General features: G+C 39.8%; 1 long non-coding RNA gene across 2 annotated transcripts in view; it reads left to right on the top strand.

Annotated features, from left to right (window-relative positions):
- LOC128099014 (uncharacterized) overlaps positions 1-12,735 on the top strand; it is a 61,816-nt gene extending 49,081 nt beyond the window's left edge. For both annotated transcript variants that reach the window (XR_008214410.1, XR_008214409.1), the window contains one exon: positions 12,543-12,735. This is a non-coding gene — a long non-coding RNA (uncharacterized LOC128099014). The remainder of the gene's footprint in view (positions 1-12,542) is intronic.
- Positions 12,736-13,556: the final 821 nt, after the last annotated feature.

Here is a 13,556-nt window from a genome sequence, read left to right as displayed (position 1 = left end):
AACAAACAAACAGATCCAAAGGTTTGGTGACTTAAGGCTTATTGAAACAACAGTGACCACAATCACAGGCAATTCTTTTTTATAACTGTTTTTTAAATAAAAATTTAACATGGATGGCACTATACAAACTGAATCCCCACACCCAGTTTTTTTTTTTAAAAACAGTTAATGGGTATTGATTTTGAAAGCAGTCTCATCTTACTAAAAAACAGTTAACCAGTTTTTTCCATATATACCCACAACCAAATAACTGTATGTGAGCAAAGTTGTGTTGTAAAAGAAAGAAAAGTAAAGGAAACATACTTAATGGAGTACAACGAAGATTAGCTTTCACGAAATAAAGTTTGTCAAACTGTGTTATGAGTAAAGTGAAGAGTACAGAACATGTTGCCCTTATGACAGACAGATATACTTAATAAGGTTGCTAATTGTAAAATGATAAATACTCATTGCATGAAAATATATTCTTTTCACGAGGTGTCTAGGGAGATCAGAGAAGTGCATGATTCTGGTTAGGATGTTAGACTGAATCTCTCTTTAGGAGATAAGATTTAAATTAGCCTTTGAAAAGTTCCTAAGAATTTGAGAAAGCACAGGCATGAAAACAAAGAACCTCCAAGCATTTTTGGACCTAGTCAATACAGACATCAGACTGTATGTGAAGGTTCATGAGGGGACTGGAAGGTGGAAAATTGGTGGAGTATAGTGGAGATAAATGTCGGACTATGGATTTTAGACTGTCTAGTTGATAATAGGGAGATTTTAAGGACCTATGAGTCAGTTTTTAATGTTCAGTTTCCTTTAACTTGGAGATTTACCATTCTTCTATTCACTGGTGAGCAACATCTTCATTCAATGGCAGAGTAAGTTTTGCCTTGATTTTTGATAATTATCTAACCTTTGTTTCTTTTTCTCTTTGATGTAAGAGCTCTGTCTCTGAGCCGCATTCCAAGACTCTTTAATGGCTTTCAGATGTTTCTGTGATCCATTTAGATGTGTCTGGGAAATATTTCCTTTACCATTATGAAAACAAAATTCGAGTGCTATTCAAGCCCAGTGTGTTGGGTTGCAAGTCTAACTCTTTATGACCTCTTTCTTTTACAGATAAATATTTTGATCAGTTTTCCAAACCTTCCTGTTTATAGACTTTCCCCTACTGCCCACATGCTGGTATCATTCCATTGTCCATTAAGTACAAAAGTTTGTCTATCTTTCCTCTTCTATTCTTAGGCATGCCATCATTAGCCAGGCACAATAGGCTTCCAGGGAAAAGTTGTTGGACAGTTGAGGGAAGGAATAAAGGAGAGAAGGAGGCACAGGGATGGAAAGAAGCTGACACAGAAAAGGATGAGCCCCCATCATCTGAACACAATAAATTGCATGCCTCACACCACTCTTAAGCTTGACTCTTTATGATTGTGGGAATGGTGAAATCAATAAGAAAGATTTATCTTGCAAAATAACAGAATGTTTTGAGCAATGCCTTGTAATAGAAGGCCAGTAGGGAATTTCTAATGGACCGTATATTCTTGGTCAGTTTCCCATCCATCAGCTTGGTATGATGTAATTTAAAAGGGCCTGGGCAGCTTAAAACAGTTTTAAAGGAACTCTGAGTGGTGACATAAAAAATAGGAGTGGAGGGTAATGGCTGCTGCCAGTTGGTTGAGGCTGCATATTGACAGAGGGTGTGTACAAAGTCATAAGCCGATTATGCTTTTTGTGGCTTGCTAACTTCTTTCTTTCATCAAAGAGAAAGCTTTTCTGTCTATTTTTAGGAGAAAATGAGTACAGAAATGCAAGTAATAAATAATGCTAATCTATTATTTAGAGACATTAACAAGTGCTCTTATGTATGTAGAGCTTTGAATGAAGAGAAAATGGACAGAAAACAGCATCAAGAAGACTGGATTGCAGGGTCACCTTTGAAATGTCTTTAGTGTATCTTTTCTCTCTAAAGGCATCAAGTCTATTTGGGAGCAGAGGTTTTATTTAGTTATAAAAAGAGGAAAGTCACCACTTTCTATTTTACCAGTAATATCTCCTAGCCTGATGGCATCCATTATATTAGTCAAAGCCCTAAATGGCTATTAAACTTAATTTAAATGAATTAAAATTACATAAAATTTAACATTTATTGCCTCAGTTACATTAGTACCTGAACAAGTGTTCGGTAGTCATATGTGGCTAGGGGCTGAAATCTTGGACTGTTCAGGTAGAGAAACTTCTCCCTTCATAGGAAGTTCCTTTGAGCAGTGTAGCTCTGAAGCTGACTTCACCTTCCTTTGAAAACAGCTGGGCTTTGGGCATAGCCCTTAGCAACCAGTGGAATATTACTCAGAGCTCATGGTGTCTCTAGGTCTTCTACTTAAGATATTTTGTTTTAATTTCTTTTTAATCATTTGTGAGAATGAGAGTGATGATTTTACTGAGATTATTCCTAAAGCCTGGGATGCCTTGGCAAGGAAAAGCAAAGAAAAAGCTTGTGTGAATCACACTCATGTATTTATCTTTTGCTATATGAGTGGTTAGGAAATAGTGCAGCTAACTAGTGCTATGGTTTAGACATGGTTTAAGTGTGTCTTAGAGGCTTGGTGTGTAGTATAGTGCAATGGGAGATAGTGGGAATAGAGGTGTGACCTAGTGGGAAGACATAGGGGACAGCCTTCTCAGTCTCCTTCTGGCTCTCTGTTCTGTCATGTGATCTCTACCTGTATATACTTGTCCTCTTGCCTCTGCCATGAGGTGATGCAGCCAAGGAGGGGCCTTACCAGGATGTGTGCCTGACTTTTTAGACCTTCAACTTTTAAAACTGTGAGATAAACAAGACATTTCTTTCCCTTTTTAAAAAGAGTAATGTGATTATTTAGTTTTAAAATTAGCATGCAAAACATTAGCTATCTGCATGACATTTTCTTCTTATTTATTTTACATCCCAGCAGCAGTTTCCCCTCCCTCCTCTCCTTCCAGTCTCCTCCTCCCTGACCCCGCTCTGTTCCCACCCCCAATTCACTCCTCTTTCCTTTCTATTCAGGAAAGGGCAGGTTTCTCATGGATTTCAACAAAACATGGCATATCAAGTTGCAGTAAGACTAAGCACCTCTCCTCCTATTAAGACTGGGCAAGGTAACCCAGTATGAGGAGTAGGGTCCCAAAAGCTAGTAGAAGGGTCGGAGATAGCTCCTTACCACTGTGAGGGGTCCCACATGAAGACCAAGCTACACAACTGTAACATATATGCAGAATGCTTAGGTTAGTCCCATGCAGACTTCCTGGTTGTCGGTTCAGTCACTGTGAGCCCCTATGAGCCCAGGTTAGTTGGTTCTGTGGGATTTCTTGTGGCATCCTTGACTTCTCTGGCTCCTACAGTCCTTCCTCCCCCTCTTCTGCAGGATTCCCTGAGTTCCACCTAATGTTTGGTTGTGGCTCTGTATCGATTTCCATCAGTTTCTGGATGAAACCTCTTTGATGACAATAAGGCACCAACCTATGAGTATAGCAGAATATCGTTAGGCATCCTTACATTGACATTTGTTTTGAAGATATTTTCATTTATTATTTTAAATTCTGTGTCTGTGTGTGTATGGATACATGTGTGCACAAGACCCTGCAGCTAGAGTTACAGGCAGCTGTGGGACAGTTGATGTAGATGTGGAGAACTGAGCTTAGGTCCTCTGCAAGTGCAGTACGTGCTCTTAACTACTGAAGCATCTCTCCAGCTCCAGAACATCTAGATTTGATCCTTTCCTTCCACTTGTTTGAGGCCCGCTCTCTTGTTATTTGCTGCTGGCTATAACAGGAGAACCAGACCCCAGGCTGTAGGTATCTGCTTGTCTCTGCTTCCCATCTGCCAGTGGCTGCACTGGGGGTGCAGCTGTGTGCTTTTGTTCTGGGGATCCAAACTCAGTTTCTCACACTGGCACAGCAAGCATGTAACCCATTGAGCCATCTCCCCAGCCCTTGGCAGTCTCAAATAAAGGATGTTTTGGTGACTCTCTCCCTCCTCATCTCCTGCAGCCCCTGCTACTTGCCTAATGTCTCTCTTTTCCTTTTTCATGCCTCATGTGTCCTTTTGTCTACCACTCATTCTTCCTTATCACTCACCTTTATCCTCTTTTGGTCTCTCCTTTCCAGTTTCTTATGTTTTATCTACACTTACACCTAAATTTCACACACACACACACACACACACACACACACACACACACACACACACACACACACACACAGAGAGACAGAGAGACAGAGAGAGACAGAGAGACAGAGAGAGAGATTACAGACTAGGTTCCATATTTGAGAGAGAACATTTCCTTCTTTGTTTTTGTTTTTTCATTTCCTTTATGAGTTTGGGTCACCTCACTTAATGTTATACTTTTCAGATTCATCCATTCTCCTAAAACTTTCATGATTTAGATTTTATTTACAGTTGAATAAAATTCCATTGTAAATATATACCACATATTCACTATTCATTCATCTGTTAATGGCATGTAGACTGATTCCATTTCCTCGCTACTATGAAGAGAGAAGCAATAAAAACAGGGATGTGCAAATATCTTTACGGTAGTAAAAGGCGACCTTTGGGCATATGTTCCAGAGTAGTTAGCTCAGTCGTATGGTACTTCGGTTTTTTAATTTTTGAGAAATCTCCATACTGATTCCTATAATGACTGTATTAGTTTATGCTCCCACCAACAGTGAATGAAGGTTCCTCTTTTCCTACATTCTCACCAACATTTGCTATCAGAGTTCTTGACTGGGTTTGTGGGTGGTATGTCAAAGGAGTTTTAGCTTATGTTTTTTCAATGACTAGAGATACTGAACCTTTCAAAAAAAGTACTTACTGGCCATTTCTTTCTTTCTTTGAGAGCTATCTGTTCATTTTATTAGCCCCATTGTTGAATGGCAGTTTGAGTTCCTCTCTCTCTCTCTCTCTCTCTCTCTGACAGCATCATGGCCCTGTGTGCCAGTACAGGCCACCCAGATTGACATGGCCCCAGTGGCAGCTTGGCCCTTGGACAGTAACTTGGCCCCAGGTGGCAGTCCAGACCTTGGGCATCTGCATGGCCTTTGTTGGTAACAGGAGCCATGGACATCAACATGGACCCTCATGGACCCTGGCTGCAGTAGGGCTATGGACCCAGCCATGGCTCTTAGCTGCAGCTCTAGCCCAGATGTCACCATGGGACTGAGTAGCATCATAGGTCACTCAGCTGCAGCATGGCCCTTGGATACCAACATGGTCTCAGGTAGCTGACCAGACCCCAGGTATCTACATGGCCCTTGATGTCAGCAAGAGTCATGGACTTCATTTCAGACTCTGGCTACTGTGGGGCCACAGACCCAGACAGGGCCCTTAGCAGTGGCTCAGGCCTGGAGAAAACGAAGGCCTTGGGTGGCAGCACAGACCACAGACTTCTACACAGACCCCAGCTGCAGTAGGACTATGGACTCAGACATGGTCCTCTGCAGCAGCCCAGGCCTAAATGTCACCGTGTCCCCAAGTGGCAGCACAGGCCATCCAGATCAGCATGGCCCTAGTAGCAGCATGGCCCTCAGACACCAATGGCCCCAGATGGAGGCCCAGAAAAGCATTTCAAGTTTTAAGGTCTTTTATTCACTCTGAGTTTATTTTTGTATGGGATAAAAGATAGGGACATAGTTTCATTCTTCATTGAGTAGGTATCCAATTTTGCCAGCACCATTTATTGAATAAGCTATGCTTTTTCTACTGTATGTTTTAGACACATTTCTAAAAAAAACCAAAACAACAACAACAACAAAACAAACAAACAAACAAAAAACCCAAAAAACTCGGTGGCCATAGCTTCGTTGGTTGATGTCTGGTTCCTCCATTCTGTTCCATTGTTCTGTCTGTTTCCACACCAGCACCCGGCCACTTTTGTCACTGCAACTCTGTCCTATAATTTGAGGCCTGTGATACCCCCATTTGTGCTCTCTCAGGATGGCTTTGGCTATTTGTGGCCTTTTATATAGGTTCCATATCAATTCTTGGATTTTTTTCTAGTTCTGTGAATAATAACACAATTTCGATGGGAATTGCAGTGAATATGTAGATTATTTTGGTAATTTTCACTGTATTAATATTTCCAGTCCAGGTGTATGGGAGGTCTTTCCATTGTCTACTGTCTTCTTTGGTTTCCCTTTTCAATGACTTGAAGTTTTCATTATAGAAATCTTCTTCCTTGTTTATGTCTATTCCTATGTACTTTGTTGGTCTAGATACTTTATTTTTTGGAACTGTTATGAATGAGGTATTTTCCATAATTTCTTTCTCTGTGAGTTCAATGTTGGTATAGGTAAAAGTTATTACTTGCATATATTGACGTTTTGTCCTGCAACTTTACTGAAATTGTTTGTTATACCTAAGAATTTTCTGGGTTCTATAGGTTCTTTTAAGTATAAAATTATGTTTTCTGAAAACAGGGATAGTTTGGCTTCTTCCTTTCATATTTGTACGCCCTCTGTGTCTTTCTCTTGTCTTCTTACTGTAGCTAAGACTCTGAGCACTATATTGAATAAGAGGGGTGAGGTTGGCCATCTTTGTCTCATTTCTGATTTTAGAGTAAATACTCTGTTTCCATTTAATATAATATTGGCTCTAAGTTTGTTGTATATCACCTTTATTATTTTGAGATATTTTACATCTATTTCTAATATCTCCATGACATTTACCATGAAGGGTTATTGAATTTTTCAGATACTTTTTCTTTATCTATTGAGATTATTATAGAATTTCTGTCCTTACACTTGTTTATATTAGATATTACATTTGGTTTGTATATGTAAAACTAAAGTTGCATCCCTTGGATGGAGCTCATTTAGTCAAGAAGTAAGTCAGTCCTGAATTCAGTGACCAAATATTTTGCTAATAATTTTTTCATCTTTATTCATCAGGGAAATTGGTCTTTAGTTTTCTTTATCTTGTCTCATAATTGAAGGGTACAGGTCATTGTTGTCAATAAGTTGTAGCAATAAGATCTTGAGGAAGCTGGTCACATTGCATCCCAGTCAGGAAGCAGAGAGCAATAAATGTTTATGCTTAACTTGCTTTTTCCTTTTGATTCAGTCTGGTACCTGAACCCTTGGAATGGTACCACCTCTGGTTCAGGTTTGTCCTCTCACCTCATGCAACTTAATCTAAGTAAGCCCTCACATACATTTCCATGTTTTTGTTTCCGTGGATATTCTAAATTCCATCACTTAGATAACTTGCTTATAATCCCTAATACGATTGTATTTTCAGGAACTGCTCTATCATTTTGGGATCATCATTCATTACCCTGCTCAGTGACAACTTGCCAGTTCCTGATGACTCTTAACTGAGAATATGGATCAATGTTAACTATGTGTCTCCGGAACCCAACCCAGAATAGGACACTACAACCAGAATTTAATGAACATTCGTAGAATGACTGAATTAAATATGATTTGTCAAAATCACAAATCCCATCAAATAGAGTGAAACAGCTTACATCTTTTGGATAGTAGATAGTTTCCAAAATTATCCCAGCAGATTAATACCAGGGGCCATGTATAACAAGATGAAATTTAAGAGGGAGAATATGATGAAGAAAGGAAGCAGATGGGGAAGGAGTAGGTTTTAATTAACTGTCAGTTTAATATGGTCTCAGAGTGGTGTGGCAGGAAAGCTGACGCAGCCTCTGACTGCAGTAATTGGAATGCACACACTCCACATGAGAGAAATTGCACTCTTTCCCTCTCCTCTGCACTCCTGGAAGATTGCTCCCAATTCTGGAGAAAAATATGGATTTGAAAGATGTGAGTCTAATGAGGATAGCCACAATGATGTGTGAGAAAGTATATCTACTGTCCCCAGGTGATTTATAAAACATGTAAAACATTGAGCTCTCTGTTTTGGAGGCTGGGAGGTTCAAAAACAGGTGCTGGCATTTCCTTGGTGTCACATGTGGAGCATCTCATCACATTATACCTGACAGAGGACATCACAAGGTGAGATAGAGCAAGTGTGTCCATGCTAAGCTCTCTCCTCCCTGTTAAGACCCCACTCTAATTTAACCATCTGCATATCTCAAGAGCCCCCTCCATCAATATCATTAACAGAGGGGCATTAATAGATTTCCAAAATATGAACTTTTGAGGGGCACAGTCAAGCTATAAAAGAGGGCAAAACTCAACCTCAAGGAACTAGTAGTGCTCATGACAAAATGAATTAAGTTTGGCAGAATGGTGTCATAGGTATATGAAAGTCATGATGGTGCTCTGAAAGACTCTAGGCATTGTGATTCTTCTTTTTTTTTTTTTTTAATATAGGGTCTCATTTAGCTCAGGCTGACTGCAAGCTCATTATGTAGCCAGGGATAAGCTTGAACTTGTGTCTTCTGTCTCCACCTTTCAAAGGCAGGGATTCTAGGAGTGTGTTACCGCGACTGGCTTATGTGGTTCTAGGACTACACAAATGGATTTGTGCATGTTTGACAATCAGTCTATCAACTGAGTTATAACTGTAGCCATAGGTATCGCTAATGTTTTAAGAGAATAGGTGTCATCTAGGCAGTGGTGGTGTAACTCTTTAATCCCAACCCTGGGGAGGCAGAGGCAGGCAGAAACTTTGTGAGTTCAAGGTTAGGCTGGTCTACAAAGGGAGTTCCAGGACAAACCAAACTGTTATACAGAGAAACCTTGCCTTGAACCTCCCCGCACTACCACCAAAAACAAAAGAAAAGAAAAAGAGAAAAGGTTTCAAAGGCGTTTAGAAATATAATACATGGGTTACTTTTTGAAACAGTAGAAGAAATACCAGGAACTAGATTCATTTTGAGAGGCCTAGGAAAAGCCCATAATTAGGAAGAATTGTTTAATAATGGAGATGCCCTGCAATGTGTAGGCATGTGCCTACATATCCACCCTCCCACATGCATGTAAAATAATAAATAAACAAATTTATTTTCAAATAAAAAGGAACAATGGTGTTTATGGGAATTATAGGAGAAAGAAGGGAGAAGAGGTTGACTGTGCATAATTATTAGAATAATGTAGCTATTTTTAAAAAATAGTATTATTTGGGGCTGGAGACATAGCTCAATGGTTAACAGTATTGGCTGCTCTACTAGAGGACCAAGATTTAATTCCCAGCACCGACATGGTGGCTCAAAACTATCTCTAACTCCAATTCCAAGGGATACAAATGGCCTGTGCAGGCACTAGGCACACACAGGGTCCATACAAATACATGCAGGTCAACACTTATGCACATACAATAATAAAATGCAAGTTAATGATTGTGTCACCGACTGAGTGATTGTATGTGAGGGAGGTCACATGAGTGTGATGGTGCTCAGAGGGCGACTCGCAGTTTTTTCCTTTTATCATACGCATCCTCAGAGTCAGACTCAGATTGGCAGCAGGTACCTTTACCAACTGAGCCATTTCATCGGTCCCAGCACAACTATTTTGCATGGCAATTATAGATTATAAATATATCAGTGCATACTTTTATAAATTATAGATATGTCATTACTACGTCTGTCAAACCCACAGAATATAGGACATCGAAAGGAACCTGAATGTAAACGACAAGACTGTTTGATAGCTGTGTGTCCAGGTATATTCATTGATTATAACAGACTGCTGGCCCAGAATGTAGGAAGTCAGAGAGAGAGTGTGTGAGAGCGTGGAAGATCCATGCAAACACTCCACTTTCTGGTTCACTTTGAGGTGGGCCCAAAACGCTCTTCAAAGTCTGTTTAGGGAGCTGGAGGTATATCTCAGAGGTAAAGTGCTCACTGGGTTGGATCCTCGGCACCACAAAGAGTAGTCTTCTTTTTTCAAAGATAAGTTGTCTCACGCATTCATAATAAGAATTGCCCATCTTAGGTGTTTCAATTTCAAACTTAGAATCCTTAGAACTTCTGCTTCCTCTCCTCCCTTCCCCTCCTCTTTCCTGTCTTCCTCTCATCTCTTCTTCTCTGCCCTCATCTTCCTTCCCTTCCGCTCCCTCCCCTTTCCTTCTGTTCCTTTTTTTTTTTTTTTTTTTTTTTTTTTGTTCAGACAGGTTCTCACTCTGTAAACCAGGTTGGTCTGTAACTTGCTTTATAGTTCAAAATGGCCCCAAACTCATGGCAATCCTTCTGTCTCTGCTTTCTGAGTACAGAAATTACAGGCATGGACCATATCTGACTATCTTTAAACATTGACCATGACTCTCCATTTTTGCCACATGTTAAACAAGTCTGTTGTAGTTTTTCTGAAAATATAAAAACTCCATCTTGAGTATGGATGCCAAAGTCAGTTAAGGCTTCCTGCCAAGTGTCAGTCAAAAAAAAAAAAACCCTAAATTTAGCCATTAAAATGTTTGAGATTTATGTATGCAAGCACATATTTTGAGTCCTATGGTCCATGGCCTTTGGGATACAGAATGGGGAGAAGACTGTGAGAATATAAGACTTCAATATATTTTTCTTCCTTTGTTAGTAAACAGAAATAGAGAGCTGGTTTTCACAAGAGAATTGTTAGCACTTTGGGTAAAGAGGACTGATGCTTGATTCTCTCCAGCTGTCAGTTGATTTACAAACTTTGAAAAGTGGTTTTGGTTTTCCACGTTTCTGAAACCCATCTTCTCTCAGTAACCTCCAGCCTGAGTTTACACAACGGGGCTGTGGGGTTTCTGAGGTGCGTCTTATACTAGAGAATATACTAGAGGAGGCCGGTGGTACTCTGAGCAATAACAGTGGGGATTCTGAGACCTTTTCTATCATAGCTTAATTCAAGTTGCCCCAGGTCATTATTTTCATCATCTGTATTTGTTTGATGTTTATCTAGTGACGGCTCATATAGCACAGGGAAGGTGATATCTAGAACCTCCATTATGGTCAGCACTGGGACTCACACTGAGAAGGGCTTCCTAGTAGGGGAATTGCTGAGATGTTGATATTAGTATAAAGAGAAATGAAGCCTGAGTTTTCTAATATTCTGTAAGAAAATGGAATCAGAAAGGGATGTTTTCATAAAAAAAAAAAAAGTCAGAAAGTAGAGGGTCCTAAAAAGAAAGGAAAATCTTCAGCTCAGAGCCTTAAGACTCCCACCCAGGGGATGAGAACCCAGCCTGCATGGTGCTGCAGAAATCAGCCCAGTATACTCAACATCCAAACTTCTGTCAGGCCCAGGGAGATGATGGGTCAGATGTTCCCCCAGGCCCTTTCTGTACAGCAGTGCACCTTCTGGTTGAAAAGCTAATCAGGTTCTTATGTGGGGCGAGGTGCCAGGGGTGGGGTGGGGGGAGGACCATCCCTTATTATGTGGTGTGATTGCATTCTTTTGTGAGAAAGGTGTGTTCTGAATTTATATAGTGGCCTCCATAGAGGAGGTGAAATATACCTTGCTTTTTCTTCCTCCCACTGTGTAGTAGGTAGGAGTCAAGTACTGATTCCACAATTCAAGCCTCCATGGCAGTGCCATCTGGAGGTTCCCTAGGATGAAATGGAAGCAGAGAGAGGCAAAGCTAAGAAAGGCAAGTGCAGGAGGGCCCTGCTCACATGTAACAACTCTCCAAGACTAAAGCTTCACTTCTCTTCCTCCCTCCCCCACTCCATGCTCCAGTCATCTTTCCCTAGGCCTGTTCTCCTGGGTATGCATAGGATTTCCCCTGTCCTGTCCAGATAGCAGCTCTGGCCTTCTTCCAGGACATTTCCTGGCTTCCCAACAGCTGCCTTGTAACAGCTGTAATCATGTGTTCAGCTGTCTTTGCATTACTCACATTTGTTTGCAGCAATCTGTGGATTCATGTCTCACACTAGACAGTGAGCTCTTTGAGGGTGAGGCAGGATCTACTTTATACATTGATTCCCAGTGCTTAACAACTGCAAAGAGTATACATGCCTATAAGAAAACATTTATGGCTGAGTGAAAGAATTAATAAATGAGTGAGTGAGTGAAATACTTCCCTGCTTTGCTGTACCTAGAGTTTGGATCTGTTCAGGAATTCAATCACCTGTGTTGATCTTACTGAGACAAATTCTGGGGTTGGTGAATATATCTTTTCTCCTCTATTATGTTTATAATGTTTCTTCATGAAAATGATAGAAATGCCACCTCTGAGGCCCATGTGTATATCATTTTTATCAGATGGTTAGTTGAAAAGCTTAGGTTAGTAAAGCTCCTAGTATTGATTAATTCCCAAATGAATGCACTGTGAAAAATCACTGTTTCTCTGCAGTGCCCAGTGTTAATTTTCATGCCATCCTGTTGGAACAGAAGGGAGTCTTTGGATTGCTTTAAAGGAGAGACCAGACAGGGAGATGAGGATACCCCTGCTTTCAACTTCATTTTTTTTGTAGTCATTCCTCTGCAAAACTATCTTAGGCAATAGATTTGCTGTTCTAAACATTGAAAAATACTGGCATTGTTCGTGAAGAATATAGAAGAAAGAATAAAGAAAGAAAATAGCTGTGTGTATTAATTATTGTTGTTAATGATGGTGAAAAGGTTATAGCATAAAATTTACCATGCTAACTATTTTTTCTTTTGTTTTTGTTTTTTTGCAGTGATGATCATCAAGCCCAGAGCCTCATGCATACCAGGCTGACATTGTACCACTGAGCCATACCCCTACCTTATTATATCTGTTTTAAAGTCTTCATTATAGTCATATTAACTATATGAACATGTTTGTGCAACAGATCTCTAGAACCTTCTTACCTTGTAAAACAAAACATGATAAGGTGTGATAGAATGGTATGACATTTTGTTATTAATTGTTGACTTCAGCCAGTCTTTTAATGTATATTCTTCTCCTCTTGCAGAATTTATCCATGATAGCATATATCTAGTTGCCTCTGTTATTTCCTGCATGAAATACTGGCATGCTAAACTATGATCCTTCAGTTTCAAATGCTGTGTCTAGACCTTATTTATATAGTGAAAACCTCTGAGGAGTAGGACTTCATACAAAGGATCTAATTTATCTTTCTTATTTGAAAATAGGTCCAAGGACCAAATGATTTAGTTGTAGTCACAGAATCAGTTAAGGGTAGCATATAGACTAGTTTTCTTATCAACTGATCCAACTTGCTTTACTGGCTTAATTAGCTTCATTGCAGTAATCAAGGGTTAGTGGACTATCTGCATGGCCTGAGCTATGTGTATATTAGCATTTTTTAAACTGCCATTGGTGGTCAGGAGGAAGGAGAACATAAAGGATGCAATGCGTCTAATAGCTAATTGCCTCATGCCAGGATCTGTATTATGAACTTGATTTAGACTGTTCCATCTTGTTTCCAAGTTTGAATTTTTTATTTTATTTTTATTCTTTAAATCACATGAAAATGTACATAGTGTAATTTTCCTATCTTAACCATTTTAAAGTATGTAGTTCCGTGGTAAATTGTTCTCTGTTTTGCATTATTATAATGAAATACCAAAGATGAGCTACTATATAAACAAAACCTATTTGTTTTATGTCATGGTTCTTATGGCTCAATGTTGGCAGGCCGAATCTGCCAAAGGGCAGCTTACTGACAGAATCTAGACGTGGCACAGGGCATTGTGTCGCAAGAGAC

This window comes from Peromyscus californicus, unplaced genomic scaffold, assembly GCF_007827085.1.
Source record: "Peromyscus californicus insignis strain IS unplaced genomic scaffold, ASM782708v3 Scaffold_6__1_contigs__length_162567912, whole genome shotgun sequence".
NCBI lineage: Eukaryota > Metazoa > Chordata > Mammalia > Rodentia > Cricetidae > Peromyscus > Peromyscus californicus.
The sequence above is the reverse complement of the archived record's forward strand: the minus strand, read 5'-3'. Positions and strand labels throughout refer to the sequence as shown.